This window comes from Spea bombifrons, chromosome 2 (genome assembly GCF_027358695.1).
Source record: "Spea bombifrons isolate aSpeBom1 chromosome 2, aSpeBom1.2.pri, whole genome shotgun sequence".
Taxonomy (NCBI): Eukaryota; Metazoa; Chordata; class Amphibia; order Anura; family Pelobatidae; genus Spea; species Spea bombifrons.
In genome coordinates this window covers 30,718,994-30,728,919 of record NC_071088.1, presented here as the reverse complement: position 1 = coordinate 30,728,919, position 9,926 = coordinate 30,718,994, and the positions used below count along the sequence as shown (strand labels likewise).

The following is a 9,926-nucleotide window of genomic DNA, read 5'->3' as shown; positions in this document are numbered from 1 at the left end:
CATTGACTGGTTGGTGAGATCAGCTATTTCCCTTGTAACTGGTCCAGCAACACTATGGAACCTTACTTAGTAATGTGCATTTACAATCTAGCCTGCAAAATTGCATTTTTTAAGTCTCTTTTGAGACAGGAAGCATGGTATCTTGTAATGTAAAATTCCTACCTTGGTTTACAACAAAAGAACCATGCAGGCAACTGTGGCATGAAAAAGCCAAATACTTGTACATTTAGAGCTGGGGTTTAGTCCTCCTCTTCAAGACTGTAAATGGACGGGGAGGGGCGAGTGTCAAGACCCTGCGACCCGGAGAACCGGTGAAGAGGTGCTTCACCCGGATATCTCCAGCTCAAACTAGGAGAGTTCCCAGGTATATTCATAATGATGGAGGAGGCTTCATTTGTTCTGGTGCTGTCCTATTGCAAAAGCTTTTTGGTACAAACCCTGGAAAAAAAACTCAAAGACTCTGTGGAAAGGAGGTTCTTCTTCTACCTCTCTCTGTCCTGTATGGATTTTTTTTTCCCAGATACTTTTTTATTACCTTAGATGACCCCTCTTTTTGATAGGGTAGGGTCATCCAGTGACATAATAATGATCAGATCACTCATATTGGCCAGGAGTGATTGATCATCATCAGCCAAAACAAACCCAAATGCCAAGTGTTACTGTGGACCTAACCGAGGAGGCTACAAGTATAACTCAGGCTCCAAAGATTTTCCAGCATTCTGGTCAGAGAATAAAGCTTTCCTTCTCTTTGGGTGGGATTTAACTGAATAAGCCTGGGGTGTCATTCTTTAATGAAGATGGTGATGATGTCTGTGCCATTGTAGGACCAAAGAGGAACATCGGCTCGCCAATCTTCTTCCACAGTCCCTAACGGGGTATATAGCCTCTACCTTCAGTCACCAGGGCCAGGGCCGGCCCAAGGCAAAATGCCGCCTGGGGCGAATTTTAAAATGCCGCCCCCCCTTATCTACCCTTCCTCTCCCTCCGTCCCTGCCGCCCCCCCCATTATCTACCCTGCCCCCCCTCCCCCTTGTACTTACCTTTCATCAGTCCTGCGGCGAGTCTCCCTGTTCGGTCTCGGTGCCGGCTTGTAATGCATTACAAGCCGGCACCGAGACCGAACAGGGAGACTCGCCGCAGAGAAGAGAGAGAGGGGCGCCGAGCGGGCCCCTTTCTCTCTCTTTCGCTTTAAAAAAAAAAAAAAGGGCTTGGGGCAGCGAAGTGCCGCCCCTTCAAAAGTGCCGCCTGGAGTGGTTGCCCCACTCGGCTCCATTGTCGGGCCGGCCCTGGGTAAAACCAACGCAGAGCCAGATCTTCTTGGTTCTCTCCAAAGACAGGAAACACTAAAATCTTTAGGGGAAATGGGAACCCAGAGGACAGTGACTCTGCTGTGAAAAAAAAAAAAGTTCTGTGTTCTGTGCCATTCGTGCCAGAAGGCCACAATCAAACCAGGTCTCTTTTCCATTTTCTTCTGGAACCGCACTCCCCTCAGGGACATGTGTTCCCTTCTTGATCAGAAGACCTGATGGAGGGCCAGATCTTCATGGCCCTACCTCATAAGTGCAAGGGCTATTGGAATTACTACCTAGTTCCTCCTCCTTCTCAGAAAACTGAGTTCTGTTTGGGACCCGGCTCCACCATGGCATTTTCGCCTTCTAATATCAAATCCGGTGCTCTGTATCCATTTGTATGCTCTGTACTTTCCGTGTCGCAATACTTATTGTCATTACACTTAAAATAAGAAACCAAAGGAAAGAAAAAAAATGTGCACGCTGTAAAAAAAAAAACAAAAAAAAAAAAAAACACTGCTACCCATTTAAACCCCAGCCCTCTAGGCTGGTGTGAGAAAAAAAGAATAATATATGCATTGCGCACCTAGCCTAAAAGGCTGAGGCAAGTGCACACAAAATAAAATTACCAATTACCAACAAAAAAGTGACATAATTCCTGATTTTGTAAAGAAACATTGTTTCCTTATATAGCCTATTGCTTTATAATAATATCTATGTATTTCTCTTTTACGGTACAAACAAAACATATTTTATAATATCCCCACCCTTTTTCCTTAGAAGGAAAAGGATACACTAAACCACCATTTTTTTTGTCGTCCAGACACCCCCTGCATCCATTTCACCCACTTCACACAAGAACATATTTCTTCTAATAATACTCAATAATAATCAACATTCACTTCTTCCTTCCTCTTTCGTGCAATGTAAGATCAAGCATAATACCATTCTTTTCTTTCTCTAACCGACATAACCCATTCATCATTCCCTCAAAATAAAAAGAGCACAAACCAGCCATACCTTTTATTATTCTTGGAATCTCTCCACATCCAGCATTTTCTTTCCATGATTCACTCCGAACATTCTAATGTCTCAATTTCTCCATATTCAAATTCCAAAAGAACACAAACAGAGTTCTCACTATTTTCCTCACCTTATCTCTGTCATTTGGAGGGAAAACAAAACATACATTCAGCAAGATAGGAAGCAATACAGCTTTCACCACCAAATACAGCTTTCCATCAAAGGACAAAGTCCTTTAAGGCCACAACCCCATTTCCTGACACACTCTGCTTACAACTTTCTCCCATGACGTCAAAATCATCCAACTTCCATCTGCTGTCCACAAACATCCACATACTCCCAAAATCCAAATAAATTACACTTGTATTTATTCCAGTTCCACTCATCATGCAATATCCACCAAAAGTTTTACTCTGCGCAAACTATACACTGTCCTGCATACTATCGTAATGCAGTCCATATAGCCTTTTACTTTCAAACTTTTTCTACCAGTTCCTGGAACCTCCACCATCTTTTCTTTACTGCAGCAAAGGAAAAAAATGGGTGACAGGGGACATCCTATTCTAATCTATCGGGCACGGCACACACCTGCTCCTCACCCACTAAGCTTTTAGCCACATCTTTACTCTATTTGCTACCACTTTCGCAAAAATATTTGCAAGAAATTGGCCTCCAATTTTCTAAATTCACTCTCTCTCCTTTCTTGAATAAAAACACAAGCACTCCTTATCTCATTGATTTCATAAATCTATTGCTTTCCAAGCTTACCGTACATAAAGTACATCCAGAAAGTCATCTCCAATCGCACCCCAGAAAGCGCAGTCAAATTCAAAGGACAAACCGTCACTACCAGGTGTTTAATTTTTTGGGAAACTCTTAATTACATTTTCCACTTCTGTTTTACATACATTCTGTTCCAGACATTCTTTCTCCAAACGAGTCACTCCATTTTCAATTTCATTCAAGACATCCTCTACTGACAAACTGGTCAAATGGTTTCTCAGCATATAGATTTTCGTAAAACTCCCATACTTCTGGAGAGAGGAGTTAAAAAATTAGTACCCAAATATAAGCCAAATTCTTTCTTGATTTGCATTTTAAGGAGCCTAGTTGCTCTCCCTAAGTGTAAAAAGGATAGGCATGGATACATTTCAATGCTTAAAAAAGTTTGGGATAGTGTGAGTGAGTACCTATTGGCTAGGATTAATTGACTGAGAAATATTGCTTCTCGGCCTTTTGGTTAGACCAAGTGTAGTATCTGTTCTTCCACTGGAGGTTATGGTGTGACTGGCCTCAGCAGATGTGCCTTGGAACATGTAGGGGCCCCTATAATTTTTTTTTAAGGAAATAAAATGATTTGATCCAAAAAATGGTAAGAAAGCCTTTCTTGTCCTTAAAAAACAATATATAACTTGTGTCGGTACACTAAATAGGAGAGGAGAAAATTACCACTTAACATGAGCACAGCGAAAGTGTTAAAAACAGCTTTGGTCACAAAGGGTACAAAAAAAAATAAATAAAAATAACATTTCAGAATCAGTTCACCAAGATGGGGATTTGAAAGTGAAAATTCAGTTTGTTGCATTCATGTATTACTGACGATAAAGATCTCGATCTGCATATACAACCAATTCCTTCTATAAGGACTAACATAAACACTTGTCACCATAAGTGAATATGGTATTTCAAGTCTGGACATCTAAACTGTTATAGCTTAAAAGGTATTCGAGCAAATTCGCTCTCATCTCTCTAGTCAATCAGGACTCTTCAAAGTATAGAGAAATGTACAAAGACATGGCATAGATGGCCATTTGGTGAGGACACCTCCTAAGTACATTTACACATGCTACGGGACAGTTACAGACACTGCCTATGATGCACTGTAGCACAGGGGACATCACATATAAATGTTCTGAAACTGTCTCTTTGCACAGATTTTGTTGAAAGCCCTGGAAAAAAAAAACCCAACAGAGAAGAGTCCAAGTTCCTCATGATAGCATCATTTCGATACTTTGGGATTCATTACTTCTGCAGTTAATAGAAGTCTTAAAAGAGGAGTCTGTAAGAACAGTTTCCAGTTTCAGATTACTTCTGAGGAAGCCGTTTATTGGCAAAATGTTTTCTTCAGTTAGATGACCTACCTTTGTGTATGAACCATGGATTGTTTAGTGGTTCATACAACAATTGGTGTTTTAGGTAGGCTCATACTTATAGTCAGCAATTTAGTTTCTAAATGATATTGATATCGCTGGCAGGATTGACAGGTAATTCAACCTAGAAACTAAGCATCTTTACCTAAGCCTAGAAATAATAAAAGTTACGTTTTATACTTAATCAGCAAGGTATTCCATCACGTTTTGACTGAGCAATTACTGTAATGGAAGTTATTTCCAGGATTAACCTTCATATTTAGGTCAGTTGCAGTATAATTAGGTTTTTTAACTTTTGCTTGTTTTCTTTTAGGAAACCCCGCTGTTTTTAGAAAACAACCTTATATAGTGCAATAATGCTCTTATGTCCAGGTGTATTAATTCTAGTCATTCTGTGAGCTATAGGAGAGATACACGAGAGCCTTTACTGTAGGGTTTATATGGCTTTCAGTTTATGTATTGGATTTATTAATCATTTATTTTGATTCTTCCTTTCCCCATGGTTTCTTAGCTAGATCAGGGTATATCTATTTGGGACGGGGTAGCTGTGTTTATATTTTATTTATATTCTCTTATGGTCATTGTAATAATTATCTATTCTAAGTTAGGTTTTAGAGATGACAACTTTTGCAAATTATTAATTCTGTAAAGAACATACAAACTGCAAAAAATTAATAATAATAATAATAATAATAATTATATATATATATGGAGAGAGAGAGAGAGAGAGAGGCTATATGTGCAGTATACAGGAAAGTGAGTCCTAAATGCATTTGAAAACATGAGAATGCTGAACAAAGAATGATTCATCATCAAAAGAACAGATGAGTATTCTGTGATTAATCAAAGGCGTGGCAAAATATTATTTATGAGACAAAAATTATTCATGAGTGAATGACTCGGTTCTAGTTTTTAATTTAGGTGTGTCCTATCTCCTGGTATACCTTGGACAGAATGATTTAGAGTTCAATTCAGTATATGACAAAATTCCATACTAGTGACTTTTTTTTTCGTTAATTAGATGCCAAATGTAAAAAAAATAAAAACACGTACATTCAGATGAAGCAAATATAACCAGACACTGGACAACCACAAAGTAAGACTCAGCATGAGATTAAAAGTGTTATTATTTACCATATTATTTGTCATTATTACAAAATGGTTTTCCATACTTTGTCACAGAGTTTGCTGAAATTTAGAACATCTTTACTGGATCGGTCAGTTCTTCTAATTTAAACAAATATTTAAATGCTTTATCTATCTTGATCATAATGTTTCATGGATGGATGACTTGGCCGCAGTGACTACAAAATGCTTTTAGATCTACACTAACTTAATACTGCAGACTAGCTTTTCAGTCATCTGTAATCCCTCTTTTGGATTTCATTGATAAATGAAACTATGGTTCTCCGTGGATTGGTTTACATAATATTACAAAACAGTATTTTTATGGTGGACTTCATTTTGCAACCTAAGCATGTTTCTTACATATTAGTAATTTATTGAAAACATTCTCTGATATTTGTCTTTGGTATAAAAGTAAATAGTCAGTTGAAACCATTAACCAATGTACATACCTGGGAATTCTCAGGGTTTGACCGTGAGTCTGTGGATTTTTTATATCCCTGTGTGAATGCAGGTAACTCAATTAAGTGTATCTTTAAAAAAAAGGCAAGTCCATGAGGGCCGATATTAGAACCCATTGGCAAGTCACCATATCAAATCTTCACGATGGCCTATTAAAGGTTTAACCCCTTAATGACAAAGCCCATACATGTACGGGCTCAAAATGCATTGTTTTCAATGGGTTTTGGGACCGCCCATTGTCCTTAAGGGGTTAATGTTTAAAGAGACTCAGGGTCAACTCTGCAGGTCCAAGTTTGCAGGTATGGCAATGCAACCAAAGGGGAGTTTTAAAAAGTAGTAAGGGTGTGATTGCCTCCCTCCTCAAGCCTGACCTGGACCAAGGCATAAGATGGTATTTGTATAGCATTTTCTGACAAATACCCCTCATGTTTAAAGCTGTTAGCCCCCTTGAGAAAATCAAAAGCTTGAAAGAGAGGTAAGACGGAAGTGCAGAACCCCTCATTAAAATTGCCAAGGCATCACTATGATTTCCTTTGAGTATTTGTTGTTGAGATTACAACAGAGAAGATACCAGTTAGCGTTACTGCTAAAGTGATGTAGGTTTGGGGAGAGTAATAACAATAAACTATTTTTCATTTGTTGTTCACAGCCTATTACTCTATGATGTCATATTTGTATTTATATTATTATCTCTGTTCTATTGTGGTAGCTTAGGTAATGGCTGCTATAGGGATTTATTCAGTAATAGAAGAGTTTGTAGGTGAACTGCAATTTTAACCAGAATTTTAACCAGACTTGATGGTGGGAATTGTCCCATAGTGACTTTAAAAACCCCTGGTTTCAACTTACTGTCTTCAGATGACTTTCTTTCACTTTTGGTTACAAGCTCACTAGGAGAGGCCATTCCTAATACACAATTAAAGTTATTAGGTTGAAACTGCAACTCTCCCACATACTCATTCTTTAGTGAGCAAACCCCAAAGTGTTAATACTAGATGTGGAGTTAGTATTGTAGAGATATGAAAAATATCTCCATCCTTTGAAGGGGCACTTGGACCAATGGAGTAATTACGTACTAAGTAATTATCTAATCTGTTCATTTGGAAAGTCAGGTCTTTCTTTTCAGCTCTTCTCCCGTTGTCCTCCTCCAAATCCTACTTATCTACCCAGGATTTGTCCCTTCTCAATTTTACTCCCCAAAACATGCATGCACTGGACATCCGGCATGCTAGGCAAATGCCTGGTGGGCTGGTGGCCAATAGGCCAGCATATTTACTGATACTGGTGTTCCAGTGACAGATCAGGTCCTGCAGCGCATGTCCTCCAGCTGGATATGCACAGCAACACACTGAGTACAAAAATGTATCATATGGCTGCATGTATCCAGCCAGCAGTCACATATATACCATTTGGCCCCATTTGCTAAGGATGTTTGGTTATCCCCTGGCTGGTACATGTTTTTTTCTTTAACCCACTTTATTTCTTCCAACAGCTTAGTTCCCCCTTCTTGTTCCTACTCTAGTTCCTCCTCTTCATTACTCATCTACATTTTTTTACAAACATCATCCTTATAACTCCTGCATCTTCTGCTCTCACTCTTCTGCAACTTCCCCACCCTTAGTTTCCCTCTTCTTCTTAATTTCTATGAACATTTGCCAGCATTTACCCAGCTTTACCCCCACTACAGTTCCATCTCCCACCTCTCCCGACTTTCACCTCATGTTGGACCTTCTCATGCTTTTCCTGCCAGCAACGCCATATTCAACACTCATGTTATTCTCCACACTCACGTGCTTCATATCCATAGTACACAGTTATTTTTCCTATCGACCTCTAACCTTGAGCCCTTTTGTTGGCACAGTCCCTACAGCAGAACCTGTGATTGCATGGCACCTATCCTGACCAGTGTCAGGACTTCCTATACCGCAACAACAATGCATTGAAAATGAATTGGAAATTAGGCCATGTGGACAGATGCCCAAAGCAGCATCCATCTGGTTAGGACATCTGCTATAATTTGCATCCTGCAAAGCAAGTTAATTCTTTAATAATAAAAAAATAATCCCTGACACATAGAATTCTAATTCTAGTATGAATTGTTACTTAATTCATGTCCTTACTTATCCGAGGGAGATCAGCAGAAGGTCATGGTTGTGCCAAAATAAGTATATCATGCTAAAAGACTAATAGAAATGAAAAAGGGTAAGGGTAAGACATTTGAAAGTATTATCCTCTAATGCAATTTAATTATTGTTACAGAGTCTTTGGATGTTCTGCTACATCCAGTAACAGATAAACGATACAGCACAATCCTGGCATTGCCTGTGTCTATTAGCCTTTATTTGTTAACCACAGCAACACAATGGGGATTTCCTGTCAGCGGTTGAAGCTCATGGAAAAAACTTGTCCCATCAGCAGATTAGATACTGTGAATGAATGAAATATTTTAATTCACATCAACACAAATGGGTCCATGCCACTAATGAAGAACAATGAAGTGTATCTCGAAACACACAAATACTTTCAAATTGTTTATGAAAAGTAGTCACTAAACCGCAAGAATTTAATTCATTGTTAAAACTTTGCTTGTCATATTAATGGTAAAATATTTTTTTTATCACTATTTTCCATGATCCGCAACACGCATTCCTGTTTCCTTCTCTCAGTTTCTCCTAATTCCCACCTGGTTTCCTGTTGAGGAAGACCTTATTTGTGGCATGTTTTAGGGCAGTAAAGCCAGTAGTAGTGTAGAATACATAGTTAACACCTTAAGGACCAAGGTTTTTTGAGTTTTGTAAACTTGAAGATGGAACGACTTTGTTCAACTGCAGTTTCCTTCCTTTACATTAAGTTAACTCGTACAACTTTTATATTTTCTGTTAAAGATATGTTGGGCTTTCTTTTGATATACATCTATATACAGATCATTTAATAACAAAAAACATCTAAAAAATAAATTACACATGGCTATTTCAAATAAAAAAACCAAAGTGTATTCATTTTTCCCCCTAAATGCTTCATATGCCTAGGAACTTGGTAATTAAAAGGCAAATATTAAAAGATGAGCATCACTGTTTCCAAACTTGATATGCTGAGACTAGAATTTTAACAGTGATCCCAGAATCTAAAACTGCCCAACTATATATATATACCTGATGAAGGGAGGATAACTCTCGAAAGCTTGTCTTTTAAATATTATGTTAGTCCAATAAAAAAGGTATCACCGCATACTCTGCAATACTCTGATTTTTTGACATTGTGTCTACTGGACTAATACGGCTTCATCCTTTTGCATATATATATATATATATATATATATATATATATATATATATATATATATATTGAAAGTGTATTTAACTCCAAACAGATATAAATACATACATAGACTTGTGCCAGAAACCTCCTGGTGTTGATGAGGGAGCAGGTTTCAGTCCAAGACAGCCGCAGGTTCAATTATAGCCTGCTGAGGGAATACATTCTTATGGACACTCACCTCTTCAACCACTTCATTAACACCACTTTGCCCCAATCCAACACCCTGCACCTACCATTGTCTCAACACAACCCTATGCACCTAGGTCTGTTTGTAACAAAACAAACCACATGCCATGAACTGTGTATAGAAATGTATTTGAACTCTAGTATTACTGTATTTCTGAGTTTATTGTAAAAAATTTAGTTTATACTGTATATGAATTGTCCTGTGTTAAGGTATATGTGATAGTAAAGGTTTTAATTGACCTAACCACTTCTGAATCAACAGATTCCACAATAAAAATGGTATACAATTATTCCATGAGATGGTGCTAGCGCATAGCTCAAATTGCTCTAGAGTGTTAAATTTAATTTTTAGTATGCAATGTATTCATTTTGA

The 9,926-nt window shown here is 38.2% G+C and overlaps 1 pseudogene; it reads left to right on the top strand.

Moving 5' to 3' along the window:
* The first annotated feature begins 3,532 nt into the window (after positions 1-3,532).
* On the top strand, positions 3,533-3,679 carry LOC128481135 (uncharacterized; annotated as a pseudogene).
* Positions 3,680-9,926: the final 6,247 nt, after the last annotated feature.